Genomic DNA, 22,137 nt, shown 5'->3' on the forward strand with positions numbered 1-22,137 from the left:
TCAAGTTGGTTCACCTGAAAGTGCAAGTGTAAGAACGGGATCTCTCTCACCCAGGGGAAGAGTCTGTTCCTGGAACTCAGCTCAGAGTGTCTTTGATGTTACCTGCAAGGTATTTGAAACGCAGCACTTTGCTCCCCTTGGCTATTCTGTGCACAGCAGTCTCTGACAGTTTCTCAGCTTAGTTTGCAGTCCTGTGAGCTGAAATTGGCCCCCTTATTTTCTTTTGGTAGTGTTCAGTGTCAGTTATTTGAGGATTTGTAGCCAGAAAGCACTTTTTAGACTGTTTCTTTTTCTCGCTTGTGGTTAGAGGGAGTAGCATATGTACTTTTTAACCATGAGCTATAAACCTATAAAAAGACACAAAGTTTAACATCTTAGCTGGAATACATTGAAAGAAGAGTCTGTCATAAGTCCCTTATGAAGAGCTTGATCTATTTTTCTGATACGAGATTATTAATACAGTAAAATATGCCTTTTTGTGAGTATTTGATCCAAAAGCATAGCATAATATTTTTCATAGCCACATTTGTTTCACCAGCATATACTTTTCCCAGACGTCACAGAAATAAAAATATGGAGCAGTTCTATTTGACTGAAAAAATTCTAACTCATACTGGGTTTTGATGAACCCATTTTCATCTTTCACATTAATTTTAACATATTTTGAGATGTCACTATGAGCCTGACACATAGAACAGACATAATAGTTTTCTTCACTGATTCTCAGTCTTGGAGCATATTCAGTGACTCCTGTCATAGCTGGACCCACAGTGTGAGGTAGATCGTTTTGCATGTGTCACAAACGTGCAGTCACGCCTACATATGAGCAGAAGCCAAGCCTCTAGAGGAGGTTGGATGACTCACTCATCACTAGTGCTTCTCATTTTCTTGCCAGCTAGGTTGGATACAGGGGCCTTTTTTTGTGCAAAGACTTCCAGGATTGTTGTCGTCATTCTCCACCTCCTCTCTCTTTCTCATAATCTCTTCAGTTGGGTTTTTTTTTGGTTTTGTGGTGTTTTTTTCCTATATATAATTCATAGGTAGTTTGTGAATCCTCCTTATTCTTTGTTCATGCCATCCACAAGATATATGAAGACAATGTTCATACAGAAATTGATTAAAATGTCTCTTAGTAAAGTGATAAAAACAGGTCTGATTCACTAACTGTCCATGTGCTACTATACGAGAAGATATAGTCTTCCTTCCTAGGTTAAAAAGCAAAGCAACTCCTGCCCTTGAAAATCATATATGAACCTTTACATAATGTATAGTCTGTTTTGACAAGTACTATTCAAATAATTTGCAACTTTCAGTGCAGTATTGCATAAATCCAATATTTCTGCAAATATTCATCACTAAAAAAAAATCTGTTCTGTCTTCACAAAAGTTATTTCTATTTTAAAGTTTAACAGGCTGAAGGTAAGAAAAATTCCAGCCTGACGTCTGGTATAGTTCCTGAGATTCAATAGAAACTTTTTTTCTGTAAAATATTACATTGAAACCCAGGGAATTCAATGAAGAACAAATGGTAGAATGGCATGCATTTCAGAATCAGGAACATAACCCATAGCCATAATCTTCACTTTCAAGTCATTATGTTGTCCAAACAGATCATGTGCATCCATGTAGGTTTTGTGCCTCTTGCAAGATTAATTTCTTATTCTCTGTAGAGTAATATATTAATAAAATGTTTCCATAGTTGAGTCTTCAGAAGACCTAATATTATAACCTTCTGAATGAACATGCAGGTTTAATTGTTTTTCTTTTTGCTTGTTCATTGCTGAGCAATCTTTTGATAGGTGTCCCATGGCCTATTTCAAGTACTTTGGTACAACATTAAATATCTTTGTGGTACCTGAATATTAGTAGTGTAGTATAACATTTTTATTTCTTTGTTTACACAATTTTCCTCTTCACAGTGTTTTAATATATCTTTCTTGACTTAACTCTTTCTGCAGGATGTCACCAACATCTGATCTGAAATCTTTTGACAAGTCAGGTTACAAAGGTACTTTCTTCTGTGTTTTCATTTGCACTAGGGACACAGGCATAGCCAAAGAATACTAGGAAACAAATAAACATGGTCACCTGTGCAAAAGAAAATTGTCATCTGATTGGCTGGAGAAGAAAAAAAGAAAAGATGTATAAATATAGACAAGCTGAATTGTGTATCACAGTTCAGTGAACGCTTATTTCCACAAGTTTCACCAAGACAATAGCTGTAGAACTATGATCCTTTCCAAGGCTTGACAGACTTATCAGAAAGTTCAGGAAGGTCAGGGACAGAAAGAAAATTCAGGATCCAGCAGAACTGGTGTTAGGAGTCAGATAAAAGGAGTCTCCCTAGAAAATATATTTTGGAAAATAATTCCTGGTGGGGGGGAAGAGCTTTCTTCTGTAAAGGAATTAAAATGTACCACCTTAAATAACACTTTCTGATTATGGCTTTGACGCCTTAAATTGCCAAGTATATCCAGGGCATGATATTAGAGAAATTATGACATCATGCTACTGTGAAGTTGGACTGGTTTACCAAGGGACTTAGGGAACCTACATGATGAGAATTTTTTAGGGACAGTTTATCACTTAACTCTTAGATAAGATGACTTACCTGTGGGAAAACTTCAGAGTCTGCAAGAGAGAATTCTGTAGATAAGTATATGCTAGATTGGGCTGAGCAGTCAGTTACCTGGTCTGATGCTGCTTCATGAATGAGAGACCTTATTACAGTCCTCTATAGCACCACATACTTGGTTGTTTTGGCTTACATAGGGCTGTGGAGACCACTTCTCAAAAACTTTCCATATAAACAATCTTCCTTGTTTCCTTATTCATTTTTCTTGGTTCCTGGCATGACAGCTTCAAATACTGTGAGATTCCTAACAGGAGGAATTTTTAAAAGCAAAAGTATTGAAGGGTTGCCCTAGAATACTGGGTTTCAATTGGAAAGAGCAAGCATGGCTGTGGTCCAGGGCATCCTTCAACAGAGCCTGGAAATGGAAAAATTCCTTACAGAAACATCTGGAGCTGTACATCTCAGTGGTGGATCACCCAGGAGATAGAAGAGCAGATAACAGAAAAGAAGGTTGAAACCTGCTGAACTACAGGAGTGACTAGAAACCATGCTGTATGCAGCTTTGTAACCCACACCAGTTCTGGCTGTAGAATTGTTGACTCTGTTCCATTTCCCTGAACTCCAAGGTTGGTTCACGTATGCTGCCAGTGCAGGCTGGAATGTCAGGGGCTTGTTGGGTCCCCTCATGTTCCGAGGACCTGTGCACAGCAGAGATTTGAGACTGGAGTTCTGATCACAAGTTGAGTGAGTTATTCTTTGAAGGCTATCGAGCCAAAGTAAAAATCTTAACACTTGAATTAAAATTTCTAGGACAGAGCCTTGCCAAAGATGAAGTTCTGAAGTTTTTCCAAGGACTTTTCTTGAAGCAAACTTGATTCCTCAGGTGAAAGATGACATTAAACCAGATGGCATATCTGTAGAAGCTGCATGAGTAAAAAGAGAGTCCCAGAAAAAGAAGTAAATGTAAATGCAGAAGCATAAAAATAGAAAAAACAACTACAAAAAGAACTAAAATACACCACAGAAAGATTTGAGCAGTGCCCTAAGTTACAAGTAAAATTAATGATAGTGGCTGAGAGGAGCTAAAATGACAGAAGAATCGTCAGGACAGGAGTGAGGCATGCCACTGTACTTCATCTGGAGTAGAACGCGGACCTCCTCACCGCTGACCATGTATGCCCTCACTCTGGGAATGCACATAGAGACAGTACTTAGAGCAGAAATTTTAGCTATACAGAGTATTATACTCTGCCAGGTGGATCACTGGATTGAAGCCATGCTTGTGTCTGCAGTGACAGAGAATAACGAAAGCAAGAAAAGTATGTGAGTTGCTTATACTTTTGAAAGGTACTTCTAGTTCCTCTCCTTGAAACCTAACTATAGGTGTTTGATTTCTCAAGAGAAAAGGCAATCACATGGCAAAATGAAGATAAATGTGTCTTTATATTTCTAACATGCAGGTGCTGAAATATTTCTTTCTCAGAGTAAACAAGCACAGTGCCTGAAGTACAGCTAGTTACAGCAAGTTGATGGGCACCAAGCAACACAAAACAGTAATTTGTCAGCACTGCCAGGCTGTAGACTCAAGGCAGAGCAGCAGCTGCTAACAGGTGCTTTTTATATAAACCGTTCCTTGTGCTCAGCCTCTCCCCATTCATTGCTGAGGAATGGAAAATTTTACATTACCAGTCCCTGCAAACTTTTTTGCAGTTTGTGGTTCTGTTACACTCCACTTATATTGAACTAGAAAGTACAACACAAAAGCACAGGTGCAGTGTTTGCAGGAGTATGACAAAAACGGACAGAAAGTGATACCAGCTGAGGCAGGTGTGGTTCATCTGCAGTGACATGGACAGGTCAACATTCAACAGAAAGAATAAAGGTTGTGGCTTCAGATAGCCAGGGGTGACTCACCGTCTGAAAACACAGACTCTAAGAGGGTTTTCCATGAAAGAGAGCAGAGATGAACCAACCCGTGTCACCAGCTCTGCACTAAAAACACATGATGAAATGCAGACATGCTCACACACTGCTGCAGGTTTCAGTTGTCCCGTTCCTCTACAAATGAAATAGCAGCAACACTTTAACCAGCCCTAGACTTATTTTGTATTTACAAATAACACCAAATACTTGTTTCTGCAGAGCTCCAACTTTTAAATAAAACCAAAACAGATCAAAGAACCAAGGAGGCATATCCTATATAGAAGAGCATTTCATTGGTTTTTATTTTTGTGGTTTTAGATAGGTTATTAAGCTTTTATTCTTTTCAAAGTGAAATGCATTCTTGTGAAAGTCCTGTCTGTTTACATTGCCCTCAAGATAGGAATGATTTTTTCCAATTAAACATTTCTTCCAGTGTTACACACAGTACTGTAAAAGCAATAAAAACTGATAGTAAATTATGATTGCTAAACAATGATTACAGAAAAGCTTTTATAAAGAACAGTGGATTCAAGAGGTCAGGAGTGAAAATAGAAGGACATCATTAAGCTAAGCAGGAACAAGTTGCATGAGGAAGCATATGAAATGGCCCTCATAAATGTAAAAATATAAACATTAGTTTCATATAATCTAGCAAAAAATTTAGTTCTAGAAAAAACGTTTATAAATTAATTTCTATACTCCTGGAAGCAATTTTATCTTCAAAAGCACTGACAGGATTAATAAAAGAAGTATATATCTGACTGTCTTAAATCAACAGGTTTTTCATTCAAGTTAATAATAACGATTCTTCTGAAATTCATACCTGTAAACAATGGTAAAAAACATTTTGAGACAAATAGCCTAAACCATAACAACCATTATTGAATAATCATAATTTTACCAAACCTTTTGATTTTGTCCTTATTGTCAGAAACTTTCAAGGTTCAGAGGAACAAAGTCTCCAAGTGCAAAACAACCAACCTTAAGTAAACTCACACTAACATAAACTGCCATAAAAATACACCTTAAAGTACTTCTTTAAAACAAACTTACATTCTAATACTATTTTCTGTTTTATTTTTGTCAGGACATCAGTGTCTTGTAAGACACAGTATTTTATGTATAATGCAATTAAGATGTTTAACCTTGAAAAATAATTTAATTAGCTAGATAATGTTAGATGTGTGTGCTTTACTGTGAACTGTCTAGATGTCAGCTAGACATCTTGTCTTGTAAGTCCTTTCCTATCCAAGACTGGACTTTTCCACTATTGGAAGAGATACTTATTTTGTATAAAACATTGCAGTGAGTCTCTACAGATCTGTGTTCAATTCTCAGATTCTCAGATTGAGGTGTTGCCTTTACTGAAGACTTATCAGAGTCATTCAGTTTACCTGCTTCAAGTTAGAGTTCCTCAAATGAAAGCTACACAGGCTTTGAAATAACAGTCAAGCTGCTGTAACCTCATTTATAAATAAGATCTTCATTTCCATTGCACTGAGGCAACAGAGGGAGCATCTTTGCACAATATTAAGCTAAATTACTCTAGGAATTATTTCCCAAAGAATTACAAGAGTATTTGTCTGTCCTATAATCCCCTGTTGGAACTGTTGGATGCTATAGGGAGACTGCAGGCATTAATGTGGCCTTTCAGTGCTTATGTTAGTGCTTTATTTATAATTAGCCTATACTACGAAAGAGTGAACTAGTCCTAATTAAAAACACCATTTTATTTGAGTGAGGAGATGTGCTTGTGGGAACGTGGTCTTGGATTGGACACAAACCCCTCTTGGTGGAAAAAACGTAATAGTTCAGCCTCAGGCAACTATTTAATCTCTTTATATCCCAAGAACTCCATTTAAGAACCAGAAATTATAATTTCTTTTCCCCATGTTTTATATGCCCTATCTATTCCAAGCCATTGTAAGACAAAAACATCAGCTGGTGTAAACAGAATTATTATTCTAATTCAGTTCAACAGTTTTTAGATCAGGTTTTGAGACATAGACTCTTGTATGTGAGAAAAGAGTTCAATACATCGGGACCTGTATATTGATTTTATGTGTAGTAGCTTATGTATTGAAGATAATAAATCATCTTCAGAATGAAGTGCAAAAAATATATTCAAAGTATTCTTTACCTTTCTTTCCATAACAATATGGCTCTTTCCCTAGGTCCAGGAAAGAGGAACCACAGTGTCAGTTTTAGCAGCACTCAGTTCAAGCTCTCTACAGGAAAAGGGACATGATTCATAATTGAAAACTGCTGGTATACGAAGCGTGTTACAAGAGAGCAAATTTGGTTGTGGTGGTTCAGCATCTATGCAACTGAAGAGCTGCAGGAGGGAATTAGCAAGCACTGCCTATGTGGAATAGATAATACTTTAGATCTATTTGAGTCTGAATATTAGAAAATTCATGCTGTCGCCCTTGTAAAATATTATAGGCTTAGTAAATAAGAACAGCCTCACATCTGTATCTGCCATGCAACATCAACATTGTGAGATAATGGCAACCAGAGGTGAAAGTAGAGATCCACATCCAGAATGTACATATTAAGTACATTGTTAGAGGTTATTTATTCATTCACTGACTAAATAGTTGTAGTTTGCATTATTTTATCAAAGTTACAATATACATGTAGTCAATACCCCTCTAATCTACTGTTTCTTTTATTCTCACACAATTGCTATTGAGTCATTTATCTGTAGAGCTGATGATGGCTTTTCATATCAATATTACTCAGCTCTACATGTGTGCTGGTAAAAAATTAGACTTACTAATGACTGATACACACCTCATTGAAGTCCATGCCAGACTTGCATTAACTATTGTGGACAAAATCATCAGGTTTTTGTCTCTTCTACCTATGCCAGCTAATAAACTGCAGCATAAAGAAGAAATTCCTTGTCTTAGACTCCAAGGACATCAGTTTCTACTTTGTGTTCGTTTACTTTTGGGGACATGGCTAGGTTATCTTTAATCTCTGCTGTCATTATTGTGTAGTGGACTTACTTATGCTTTCCTGTGTTCTTTTTATTTATACAGCTGAATAACCTTTTGCTGTTTGTTTAATTTCCTTTACAAAGTCTGGCTCAGACCAAATTTTGGCATGTCTCACATTATCCCAATACTTCTTGATCTCCTAAGCATAATTGCATTGCCGAGCGGGACTTTTTCCTGTTCCTGGTAGGGTGTCTACTTATTCCTGCGATTTGCTTTTTGGTTTCTATTCATCCAGTAATATCCAGAGCCCTATCCTAAAATTTCCTCCAGAGTTCAAAATATAAATTCTCCACAGTTTTTTGTCCTTTTTTACACAATAAGATGTCAAGCCTTCAGTTGTTACTCCTTGATCTTTTCAATGCAACTGGCTTCACAAATCTTAACATGCTCATTCACACCCCAGATGCCAGTCACCATGATACTTCCTCAGGAGTCGGAAAACAACATCTGGCTACACAAGCAGTCAACAGACATAGTAACTTGAAGCAAAATGAATGCACCAGCCCACCAACCAGACAGCTCATCTTCCCTCATCAGCTTCTTTGCATTGCCCCAGTGACTTGCCTAATAATATTTGCCCCATATAGCCTGGCCTCTTTGCTAGTTTTGTACAGCTCTCATCCATGTCAACTGGCACAGTTTGAAGAGTCCATAGATCCATAACTGAAGTCTGTTGTATACTCACTTATGGGTGTTTTCTAAATAATTCACATATAATACCTCCCCCATTATTTAACAAAATTTTCATCTCTCTTTTTCCGTACTTTTGATCATCAAAGTATTGATTTAATGATATTTATGTTTTCAGTGTCCTGTCAAAACCCATGAATTTTAGTGATTCATTTGTGTCATCAAAGACAGTACATTCTCTCCAGGTACATCCTATTTGCAGCCAAAAAGGACAATTTGTCATGCCTGCAAACTGCTGACCAATTTTCCTGACAATCCCTAGGAAATAATAGGTCATATTAACTTAGGTCATGTTAGGGAAAGAGGTCATATTGTTGGATACCCATTCCACCATGACTGCTTTGCATGCACACCCCATCATGGATCAGGTTTGTGCTGGAGGTGACTCATTTCTTTTCAGCCAGCAGCTGCTTCCTGAACTTCTGACAAAAAGCTTAAACCTGGTGAGCACTGATCCCTTTTGCTGCTGTCATTTTCCCTGAGGGCTGTCATCTGTTCTTGCTTTGATGAATGTCTCCTCTACCTCTTTCCACTCTCTTCTCAGGCTTGCACATGGAAGTCTTTATGCTCAGCACATGAAGGGCCCAGTACCTGCCAGCTGACCCCCTGGGTTACTTCCACACTCTCTGGCACCACTTCAACACCAGTTAATTCTTTTGGCAGCTCACCCTGACATGCGTATTGGTGAATCCCATTCACTCCCAGGAAACAGTGAGGCCAGAAATTATACTGGCCACAGCCAAAACAATACACAGAGAAGCCAGCAGTGAATTGACCCTTGGTTGTTTCAAACTTTGTGCAATACACTCAAACTGGTGCTTTTAAAATGGGTTGCACATCAAGCCATACAATGAGATGCAAATGCTACCTCCCAGGCATTAGAATGACTCACTTATGAGTGGTCAGCTTAGATGTCTGAGCATTCACAGCAAAGGTACAGGTTTAGATGGACTGAAGATGTTCCACAGAGCCATAGAACCACAGAATCACTGAATGGATCTCTGCAGATCACATAGTCCAAACCGCCTGATAGAGGAGGATCACCTAGAATAAATCACACAGGAACACGTCCAGAAGGCTTTTTGATGTTCTAGAGACAGGGACTCCACAATCTCTCTGGGCAGCCTGTTCCAGTGCTCTGTTACCTTCACATTAAAGAAGTTTCCCCTCATGTTTAGGTTTAACCTCCTGTGTTCCCATTTGTGACCATTGTCCATTGTCCTGTCACTGGACACCACTGAGAAGAGTTTGGTTCCATCCTCCTGACACCTGCCCTTTAAATATTTATAGGAACTGATGAGATCCCCCTTCACTCTCCTTCAGGCTGAGCAGACTCAGATCTCTCAGTATTTCCTCTTATGATAGATGCCCCAGTCCCCTAATTATCTTAGTGGACCTGCACTGGACTCTCTAGTAGTTTCTTGTCCTTCATAAACTGAGAAGCCCAGAATTTGACACAATATTCTAGATGGGATCTGACCAGAGCAGAGTTGAAAGGGAGAATAACCTCCTCCCTTGACCTGCTGGCCACACTCTTCTTAATGCACCCCAGGATGCCATTAACCTTCTTGGCTGCAAAGTTCTCTATAATTAGTGTGGAAGGATAAAACTGCTATGATAAAGAATTCAGCTCATAGGAGAAGTAGCAGCCAAACTTTGTTAAAATGTCACCATCTTTAATGCAAATAGGTTTACTTAATATATGACATCACAAGAAGTGCAAAAGTGGATTATCGACTCAGAAAATAAACATACATAAGCTTTAAAATGTAGCAAGGACATTAAAAAGAAAAAAAAAAAAATTAAAAACCCTGGTAAAATTTCATTAGAAGGAGTTCCTTCTCAAAATGTAAAAATTTTTTGACAGTAAGTGCTGCAAAGCTTTCATTATCAATGCCATTCTTCTTTTTATGCTGTATAATTACATTTAAGACTAGAAAAGTAAATGAAATCTACTCAGTGAACCCATTAAAACAAAAACATTACTTGGAAAGCAAATTCTAATAATGCATAAATTTAAACCTCATAATAACCTCATAATAAGAGAAATGCTATTATTTCAGCATATACTGTACTATCATGGGGTGTAATTTAGCTTGACCTCCACAGCTCTGTGAGACCAACCAGTGCCCTGGGCGCCTTGATAAACTGCAAGGAGAACAGATGCATAAGGTAACTCAGACAGCTTGTTAGTTTCATCAGCCAGTGGAACCCACTTGGTACAGCCAGAGCCCTTTGCCAAGTCTATGTCCTCACACTGTACAGATGGCGTTGCTCCAGTAGCAGCTCTCATCCTCTATCCAGCTGCTACTCCTACACGTAATTTCAGAAAGAGAGCTTTTCCTATGCATTAATTACAAAGGTCTACAAAGCACAATAGGACCTACTGTCTATTCCTTAGCAGGTGGTTCAGCATGTTTAAAAGCACATTTTTAAAAGCCCTAGAGGTGGCAAAACTCAGGTCTTCCCATCTAGCCACAGAAAGGGTTCAGGACAAAGTGAACTTTGAGCTGAAAAGAATGTGAGGGTTCAACATCAGAAATCACGCTTAGGATTTATTATGCTCTAGATTTTTAATAGAAAACTCTAACACTAGAAATACTGATTTTTCTTATGGATTGTTCTTTAAATCATTGGACTTCTCTGGCTATGATATTGCAACTGTCTTTAGAAGGGGTTTTTCTACATGTGCATTTCCATTGCTCCTCTGAAATTAGCCTAACCTTCAACAAGTCAAGCTACAAGAAGGCACCTGAGCTTCATATATTTCAGGTCTGCTGTCCTTGGTCATGCATGTCTCTCTGATTTCTGGGAAGTAAATCCCATGGTTCTGTGCACTGCAGCAAAACAAGGTATTCTATAATTTCTCTGCTGAAATATAGTAAGAGGACTTTTCTTAACATTTTTAGAAGGTATTTTGTCCTCTGGGTTTAGCTTCAAGTAAAGCAGGTTCTAGGGAGACCTTAGTGGGTCCTTTCATTATTTAAAGGGTGCTTCTAAGAAAGACAGACAAAAACTTTTTACCAGGGCCTGTAGTGAGAACACAAGAGGCAACATTTTTTAAATTAAAGAGGATAGATTTAGACTGTATATAGGGAATAAATTATTTACAATGAGAGTGTTAAGACAATAGAACAGCTTGCCCAGGGAAGTTGTGGATGCCCGCTCCCTGGTAATGTTCAAGGTCAGAATGGATGGGGCTTGGAGCAACCTGATCAGATTGAAGATGTCCCTTCTCATGGCAGGTCCCTTCCAACCCAACCTATTCTGTGATTCTGTGATTCTATGATCATATTTATTTGGGAGAAAAAAAAAAAAAAAAAAAAAAAAAAGAAAGAAAGGGCAGGAAGTACTAGCAAAAAAATATATTGGATCCTCTTTTCTCCTCCATGTCAGCTGCTGAAAACTCACAGTGTTGCTTAGAAGAAAAGTTCATGGGGTCTTTGCATAGGGTAGCACTCACATGCGAAATCAAACCTCTCAGAAAGAGTGGCCAGTCCCAGGTTAAAAGGTGCCATGATTCTCGGTTGTAATGGTCCTCCCAGTGTGTCCTTCCAATGTCTTGGGTCAGACTTCCCAAACCACTGTGCCGATGACTTCTTATGATGCAGAGGTTTGTTCCGTGCAATGGAGTAAGCAGCCTCTCACAGTCTGTACTGTGATGACATGAGTCTATGTGTTTCTTTGTGGATCCCAGAGATATTTACTGTGATTCCTCCATTTTGATGTACACTAAAGTTGTCCTTTAGACTTAACAGTCCTGTGTCTCAAAAATTTGCAGATTCTTTTGACATATTTTATTCAAGCGATGCATATCTTGCATTTTTTTTTAGTATTTCATTAATACTCAGATTATTTCTGCCGTATATGCAGAAAACATTTAGTACTCCATTAGTTTGGAGGTTTATTTTTATTGAAAACATAATAATTAATGTCTTAAAGTGAAGAATTAATAGTGTAAAAATTTCTAAAACATGATTATTCAGAGACATTCACAATTTATTACTTTAAAACTCCTAGGAAGTATCAGAAATTCTTTTGGTATTTTGCATTAGTAAACCAGCGTTTCTCTCTTTCTTCAGCTGCCAGAGACATGTAAATGGTATAATTGTGAAATTAACTCCTTAAATGCAATACATTAATCTCCATTAACAATGAGCCTTTTGCTTAAGTAATGAAATGGTACTCAAATACTCCACGTTTCTTCCTGAAACAAATCAGCACAGTCCAGAGACCATAACTGAAGATTACATATGCACATGTCCTTCTGGTTAGGCATCCTAAAAAAAAGCCAATAACTTGAATTTCGGTTTGAGTGTACGCTATTGTGTTAAGATGGCTGATTCCATACTTTGGAGTTTGTGTTTTGTGAAGCTTAGATGTGCTAAACTGGATAAAAACAGTTTCCCTTTTATAGTTTATGAGTAGGGCAGTATTTCAATCCTAAGGTGAAAGAAAATATCCCGAGTTTAGTTTTGTGAATTTAGTGAAAACTTTACTTCTGTAGTGAGCATGGAGTCAAGATTTTTGGAGTATAGTGTTGGAGGCTCCTAAATAACCCAAAACTTTTTATGGGTTTTTCATTACCAGTCTCGACAATGGTGAAGATTAATTATTTTCATGCCAGATCTTTCAAATAAAATATTGTTCACTTAGTCAAAATCAAGATAATTTTCAAACTGTGCAGTCTCTCTGATGAACTATCAACAGTCTCAGAAAAAAAAAAGTTTTAGAGCCTGAATATCAATGAAAAAAAAGCTCAGAAACTGTTTGGAGGGAAAAAACCAACATATTTTAGCATGGGATTTTTTCAGCACAATACCAGACATGTCAATGATATTTTTAGGTCTTTTTTATAGTAAGTTGCAGAGTGAAGCCAACCAATCTGCAAAAATTGCACACGTACCATAAGTGAGCAAATATTCCTCCTATTGCCTGTGCTGTTTGATTTCAAAGTCTAGAAGTGAAGCAGAATTATATTTAATGACTCTTGCAGCCGGAGTCTCAATTTTAAAAACCACCCATAAGTTCTGTTGTTCTTTGAAATATGAAACCCCCATCTCATTTTCCTGCTCAGAGAGTTTGAAATGGATGATGGCAGGATCCTTCCATTAAATTTCTGACAGGTAGCCAGCTGCCAGGATTCCAGCTGGGAGCCAAATTCATAGGGGTCAAGGGTGGAGGTGAATGCTATGCATCCACAGACAAATCTTACAACAGCCAAAAGCAGAACAGAAGGTTTTTGAGAAGCAACCTCCACAAGGATGTCAGAAGCAGAGATTAGAGAATGGGGGGATATGCTTCAGCCCCTTCTACTTCCATGTCAGATGATTAAGTTTGTAACTGAAAGCCATCTAAGGATACTCTTATGACGAAAAAAAAAAAAAAAAAAAAAAACAAAAAAAAACAAAAAAAAACAAAAAAAAGAGTTATATTCTCAATATCTTGATTACCAGGTCAACAAAAATAAATTACTCATGGGCTTCTCTTTTACTATGTCACCATCGGTAAAAGGTTTTGTTAGTACTAGCTTTACTATTTCATTTCTTGGGCTGAATAGCAGCTTCTTCACTCCCACATAAACATTCACACCCTCTGTTTGAAAGGGAAGCTGAGGTTCATCACTCTAATGCAAGTAGTATAAATAGTTCTTCTTTTGCAGTTTCACCTTTACCAGTGCAGAAAAAAATTGGAGTCTTCATATATATTCCTATACTAGAGCAGTGAGGGGCAATACAACACAGAAGCCAAAGCCCTTTCAGCGGCTCTTAACCCGGTTAAGTCTCACACAAGTTAATGTGGGACAGGTGAAAATGGAAGATACATCAGAGCTGGTCAAAAAGAAGATAATTTAGTCCAGAACAAGACCATTACAAATAAAAAACAGGTAAAATGAATAAAGCTTGTAAGCACTGAATGGCATTATAGGGAATTTGAATATCTATAGAAGAAAGCAGGAAAAAAGAATGAAAACTTTCACCAGTGTTCTGTGTACGACCGTGATACTGTTGTACTTCAGGGGAGCACAGCAACTTTGATTATAAGGAGTTTGCCAGCATTTCTTATTTATCATTACTCCCTATGTTCCTCTGCTTCATGTTTGTGTGTTTCAAAAGATAGGTGACACCAATCTATCCCAGCTTGAACTCATTCCTGCTATATCCTCTCTTCAAGTAGCCTATATAACTTGAAATGCAAAACCATTTCACATTCCAGGACCTGATATGTCTCTGTGTAGATGGTGTAAGAAGTGAGCCATTTGCAGTTCAGATTATGAGTTGTGATTTCATAAGAGTTTATTAATAGGAAAGAGTTTGTATATATTCCTGTGATAGCCTGTCATCTTAATTGAATTTAAAATTTTAGTAATAATACTCTTTAAGTATGGTCATGTCTGTTTTATAAAGATGAACTTTATTTCCTGAAACTCCATGGTGAATCTTTATGTTTTCATGAGTGAGGTATCTTGATTATATTTTGCAAAGAGGGATTCTGTCACTTTGTAACATAAATCACATATCATGTATGAATGCATCATTTAATCTCACATAGGTTTATGACATGCCATGACAGCTCATTTTTTATAGAGTCCACTGGTAGTTTGATAATGGTCTTAGACCTTGACAGTAGTGCCTTCAGGCAATTGACCTACAGAGGACTTGTACCAGCAAATTATGTAGACTGTAAATAAGGGGAAAAAAATACATGATGAAGATAAAACTTCCTTTCTTCCTAGCAGGAGAAAGTGGTAAAAAGTGTCCTCAGTTACTGATATACAGAGAACTTGAAGAATTTAAAGGCTGCTGACAGTAAAGGGGCAAAGTGCTGATGGAAAGTCTCTTTGGCCACATGTGAGGAAATGGGGACATGAACAGAAGACAAAAGAAACAGTCCATGAAAAACTTCCTGCCTAAAAAAAATCCAGCATCAACCTTCCTATCTCTACAGAAATTGCAAGTTAAATGTTTTTTCCCTCAGCTTTATCATTTTTATGTGACTAAATTGTATAAATGTTTCCAGACTTGAGTTTTCATTTACGCTAAAAGGCCCATAGCATGACACCACTATGAGATGGTGAATGGCAGAAGTGCCATTGTAACATGGCTCTGGTAAGGTTTCATTTGGAATTTCATGCACTCGGCTGGTCATATAGGCTCAAGAAAGATAAAATTGAACTGGAAGAGGAGCAGAAACAATCTGTAGCATTAAGTAAAGAGAAAGCCTCTACAATGAGAAATTGCAGGGCTTGGGTTGTTTACCCAAGGAAATTAAGAGATGCAAGAAGATATGAGAACTCTAGAAATACATCTTTGGATTAATATCAAGGAGAGTAAGAATGGCTCAAGGTAAATAGAAGCACTAACATGAAATCAAATTACTCTAAATTGGTCATGACTAAATTGATTCTGGAAATTCCTAATATTTGAAGAGTAAAATTTTAAGAATATCCATATAGGCTATGGGAGAAAGTGAAGATAATTTTGTTTTAAGATTAACTTCAGTATGTGTATGACAAGAGCTATATAACAGAGTAAGAACGTGTCTGGGGCTAAGAAGTTGTTGGCTTATTTCAGTCCCTTAGATGAAAGCAACCACTGCCATGTCCTTGGACACTGATCCTGAACTCCAGCGGCCAATCCAGGTAAGTCCTTCTACAAGATCTGGGTAGTATTTGTCAGACCTGTTCAGACTTTACAGCTAAGTTATAGCATCTCTGATAGCATTAAGCAGCCATGTTTAAGCTTCTGAATCAGACTGTGAGCACAGGCAACCAAACTTCAAATATGTGTTATGTAGGCAGAGACATATCCTAAGTATCTGTATCTTTATGAGCTTGTATGTTCTGAAGAATTCTATGCATTTCTGTGCTCTCAAGGCTTTTTATTTGTAATGCTTGGAGGCCAGAGAGGATTTCCCCAGGTGAATACTCCAGTTTCTAGGTGAGGCAGGTTTTGCTTTCAGCTTTGAAGCTGAAAAGATTCTCCATAGCTGTAGGGAAGAAGTTTTCAAGTTACATTTGAGGGTCACAGTGCATTATATTCCTTCAGGCATAAAGGTTAAAGAAGATATTGATCAAGAGAGGGTTTTTCTTCCAAGTTTGACTTAAAAGGTCTTTTTTCTCTTGCTTTTCTGTATAGAGAAGAAAGTAGTCAGTCTTTGGGAGAGTTTTGTTTAACATATGGTATATGAGTACAGAGACTGGAGATGTCTCAGTTTCTCACTCATGATTCCCGTGGCACGGCTGCAACACTTGGCCTCTATAAAACTACAAATTCAGTACAAGGTGCTGGAGGTGCTTTGCAGCCAGGATATTAGGTACATGTGGAGCCTCTTCAGCATTTTGAACTAGAGATTTTTCCTTGGTTATGACCTACATGAACCAGACTACAGATCATGACCTAGACTGTCTCTTCCAGCCATAAGCTTATATGTTTATGTCCATAGCAGCATGACAGGTGATACAGGATGCTGGGAGGACTTATATTATGCTGCCCTGAATTTCCTATGAATTCTAGTAGTATGTATTTTTAAACTCATTAGATAGCTCCTGGACATCTTTTTCCATCTGTCAGAATAAATAATTGTTAGTTTATTTTAGATGTTCAGTGTTTTTGCTGTAGCCTGGATCTTTTCAGGAAACATCTCATTATGAAGGATTTTTCCAAATTTTTTCTATATTTTTAATAATAGTCACATACATATTGAATATATTTGAGAAATTCTCAGGAAGGTGTGCTGCCACAATTACATATATGAAAGCATCCACATAGCTGTAAGTACAAAATAGCAGAGAATGGAACCTCTACCTCTTGTGAGCATTGCATGTGCTGAGTACTCTGTTATTTTACCAGAGGCTCCTATGGGATTATGAAGAGATAAGTATAAATGATCAGGTAGAAATAAAAAGCAAGAAATAGAAAATTGAGAGATACAATTTTTCTCAAAAAAAAACAACAAAACCCTTGAACATACTTAGTATCTTGGACACTTGTAGGAAAATGCATAGCAGACTACCTTTTGCTAGGAAAATGAAAAGTGGACTCTCAAGATCTTGATCCTCAGGCTCAAAAGTCCTCTTGGGAGAGGAGATTTTGGTGGAAGTAATTAAGATACTCCCTCAGACAGCAGCTGCTTCAAGAGAGACTGAATGCAAATCCAACTTGTCAAAGGAATGTGATGCTGAGTCAGAGCATCCTTATGGGAAATGTCCCAGTTTAGGACAGGCGTGGGTTCACTAGGGAAAGTGAGTCACCTTGTAAGCCATGATGCTGATCCACCATCCTCCTCACCTGGACATAAGGAAGCAGATTAGGGTCCCAGGGCAGAGAGCGGGAGCTACTCTTTCCCATTTCTCAGTCATTAGTCACAGTTCCCATTTGAGACCTGGTAGCTGATTCCATGTGAACCAGGCCAAAATCAACAGGCTAGCTACAATCACAGAACTGTAGGAATACATTAAAGAAAGTGGGAATCATACCAGCTATCACTTCTCATATTTTACTTTGTTGCCTTGTCACTGGGAAAAGAGGCTGCTGGAGTTGAAAAAAGAATACACAGGTACAAATGCTTCTCTATGTGTTTGCTTTGTTGTGTTTAAAGTGATAAACCTTCAGCAATAGTTGAAAGCTCTCTTTGACCTTGCTCTGAAACAGGCTCAAAGTGCTCACTGAGGCCCAGAAGATCCCATTTGCTTACTTTCTGGTGCTGAGCTGAGATGGAAACCCTGTCTGAATCCATATGTCTGATCTTTGTGGTTGTTGACATGCCAAATCTGGATACACATTCAGCACATCAGCAGGTATGTTGATGATTGAGCTCAGAAATAGAGTTCAGTCATAAAATATTGCAACTTGCACAGGCAGGGCAGAGGAAGTCACCTGAAGAAGACAGCTATGTTTGACTAACAACCGTAGAAAGCTGAATTGTGCATAGGAAGATTACAGTGTGTAGACTGTGGATTATTTTCTTCTTGCTGTTTTTTTATGTCATCTGATGTTACTGTGAACAGTTACTTGAAATGTCTGTTGAGTCACCGTCTGTTCCTGCTGGCAGCTCCCAAGAGCAGAGCAGCAGGTATGGAACATAACTCAGGCTTGCTGAAGTAATCCCATTTTAGCACACAGGTATCCAAGAACTCTTTTAAAAATTTTAGAGCCACCAGATTCAATTCTAGGCAAGTGACCTGCTCTGAAGTCACATTCAGATCGGACAGTGGTGTGGGTGGAAGGACAAAAGACTTTCTTTTATCTCACAAGTCCTTCTAGTTTTGTCTTAGCAAAAGACTAGAAACATTTCTGCTAAGAAGAATAAGATGTCAATTTTTTATTGATTCACTGTATATTTATAAGTTTTAGTGCTTCTTCAAAGAAACTGGTAAAACCTCCTTCTGCCATTTGCTTTGTGATAGTTACACCAGTTTTAAAACACATTATTAAAGACCTTGTCCTTAGCATTGCTTCCAACTCTAACTAGAGCTTATTGTATATCCTCTCCAGAAAAGCCAACTTTGTTTCTCCTAAGAATGTAAAAGGTCCATAAAACTATCTTACTCCAGAATCAATGCAATTGGCCTTTTTGTGCATACCGTCCACCAGAGCACTATCAGATACTGCTTTGCACCATGTTCTGGTGAAAAGAGGTTCAATAGAAAAGTTCCCATACCTCAAGAAATACAGAAACAAACAGAAAAGGTGTTCCCCCTTTCTCACATCTGGTAAAATGAGATAACATAGACAGGATCTTTGTTCCTGACCTGATCTTTCAGTCAGTTTTTCTACAATTTGAAGTTTCTTTCTCCTCTTTCATGTCCCAAGGAGGTTCAGCTTGTGAGCCTTAAAGTAGTGCTTACCTGATTATTATTATCCCACTACAGTGGAATCACTCAGAAGGGTAGCTACTAAAAGCATAGGTAAAAGAATGGCTAGAGTATGGCTGATATTGTTCTTCCTATATCTGCTAAAGTCAGTAGAAAGATTTGCACTGATTTCCCTACATTTTGGTGAGACTGGAGATTTATAGCTTGAATTTCAAAACTAGGACAGAGAAAAAACTGCAACTGGAGATCTGTTAACAGTGTAAAAAAAAGGGGGGGGATCAAACGCAAAGTTGAAAAAATCTTTGAAATAAATAATTTGTACCCTTGAATTATCTGCTCAGAATTAAACATCTTCATAGCCATATTAACCATCATATGTGGAAAATTCCTTTTGCCCATTAAGAATAAATCAATCGTTAATTTAAAAAGAATGGGAATTTCTTATTCCATTTGGCAGAGCACTGAGCAGCAGGATACCTACACAGGAATCATCTCACAAGCCTTATTTTCTCAAGTGCCACAGCTGTCCTCTACTTTACTTTTGATTTTCAGGGTACAGCTTTCCTCAGACCTATGTCCCTGGCCTTACTGCTTTGACAGCTAATGACTGCGTGAATCAGTCTAGGGAATAAAAGCCTGATTTCTGGAAGGCAGTCTTATGGAAGACAACTGATGATGAATCAGTCAAGTTAGAAGATGTTAATCATTAAAATTGTTCTCAATGAATGAATCTTACAATGGCAAAAGCAGCACTCACCAGACAATGAGGGAAATGGCAGAATGTACTCATGCAATGCATGGAAATGACATGACAGAAAACACCATCTTCTAGGCTGTAGCAGCGTGTGCCTCAGATCATTGTACAGAATTATAAAGGGTTTACATTTATTGCAACATAAATAAGCACAGAGAAAGGTAAGAGGTGACAAGGACCACGTGCTGCAGATAAAGACCAGATATACAAATACAAAAGGGAAATGTAGGTTGTAACAAAGACTGTATTCACACAGACCTTGATGCATGTATACATGTCCAGGTCTCTTTTGTAAGCATCTCTTGGACTGTAGACAAATTACTGAATGCAAGCCATTTAAGCTATGTCTACCACAACAGGAAGTGTGTTTCAAAAGGAGACAATCTGTGAGGTAGAAGACTTGGTAACAAGGATGCGATGTCCACATCCAGTTTAAAGGTTTTGCTGAAAATTAGATCTAGTCTGATCCTGTACATTCAAAATCTGTTAGCAGCTGGAGTGCAGTTATCTTCCTGCAGCATTTCTACCTGTGTAGTTTCATAAAAAAAGAAATCCAGCCTGCATGCTCTAAGTTTATTCCACAGTGCAAACTCTGAGGACAGCAAGGGAATTCACAAACTCAGTACTGAGCCAGACTGTAACAGTAAGGTCCATAGATGCATCTAGCTTATATCTATGGTGTTTACTTAGCTGTATCTTTGGGGCATTCCCATCTGTGAGACTACATTCCCAGCCTCCTTCAGCTGCGAAGTAAGATATAATTAATAAATTGTTATACCCAATAGCTCTTACATTTCTTTGGTTGTGATTTTATTGAAGCCCATAAAACAGAGTCCTGTATTCCTTTCTGCTAAGAGTCTGATTCAGCACCTACTGAATTCTGTGATATTCTTTCTGGTGATTACATGCAATTGTAGAACAGCCTCCAGGTAACCTGCTCACTCATCTGTTTTGAGCTTGATTTTTAAGTAAATGTAATTGTTATTCGGTAGTGTTGTTTTGTCTTAGAACCAGAGCAGGAGCTATTTTGTATTGGCAGGAGCAAAGATTCCTTCTGCTGGGAAGACAGGAGATTGTATAGAGCCAACAACAATTTCTGTAGTTCCAGTGCTTCTCCAACATCTACCAACACCAACACCTTGGCAGCTGCTACAGCAAAGTCTGACCTTAAGCACCATATGAGTTATTACATCTGCTGCACTCTGCACTAACATCTTTTTTCACTTTTGCTATGAGTAGGTTTATTTTGTGTTGCCCTTTTTGCACCAGTAGTCCAAGTCTGGCAAAAGTAATATTTCATGGCCAGTACAAATGCTACTTGCATTTAACAAAGATCAAATATTCACCTGTGTGAAACCCATAGTTACTACATGATTCATGTTGGTTTGTCTAATTATTTTCTTCCCTTTGTGCCCGTATTTTTACTCCAGTACGTTGTGAGGCACATAACACAATAAAGCACTGCCAGCAAAAGCCACATTTCTGTCCATGGGAAGTATCCCTTTTCAGTCAGTAATTTCTGTGCTGCAATGGGTATGGTTCATATCCTCTAACTGAAAAGCAGGTCCCTGGAGGAAAGTCATTGCTGCTCATGAAAATTCAGTCAGACAAAAATGATGCATTCATCAGTTTTAATATTTAATGTGATTCCATGATGATCCCCAGTCCACATACTAGGAACTTCTAACCTTGATGATGTTGGGAAACAGACAGAATTAGTTAAACAAATGTTCTTTTTGTTCAGCAAGGCACTCTCTATATGTTTCATGGCTGAGCTTATTCATTGTAGAGTAGGTCTGTTTGAAGTAAAAGTACCAGGCAATTCTGTGATGAAATAATTGTTTGCCAAAATCTGTTAATGTGTCAAAATAGAAATGTATTACTGATAAGCACTCATGTTACTTTTAAAGGACAACGCTTATATGGTCAAAATCAGATGGAAGACAGACTTTCACTGACCTTACCAGAGCTTCAGGCAGGCCCATGTAAGTAAGAATCCAACCATGACATTCTTTCTTTGCTTATTTCAGCTTGTGGGTCTGAACCTCACACTCCCACATACCCAGCAGGTTTTCTGCCCTCTACACTATCAAGTCATTTTCCCTTATGCTCTCTTCAAACAGGTAAGCTAGTTAGCCATGTGAAGTGGAGTATTTCTAATAGGAATGACTGAGACAAATACATTCAATAACATGCTTCAGATATTTTATTAAAATCTACCATTCCAGGGATCAAATATCTGTTTCAGTGATACAACGGTAAACACATTGAGGGAAATGTAGAGAGAAAAAAAAAGACAGAAGTTCAATGTCTGTACAGAACAGAGCCTTTAACTGAGATCTAGATTTCTAGTGTGCCAGCTCTTAAGATATTA

This window comes from Apus apus, chromosome 2 (assembly GCF_020740795.1).
Source record: "Apus apus isolate bApuApu2 chromosome 2, bApuApu2.pri.cur, whole genome shotgun sequence".
In the NCBI taxonomy this organism is placed as follows: Eukaryota; Metazoa; Chordata; class Aves; order Apodiformes; family Apodidae; genus Apus; species Apus apus.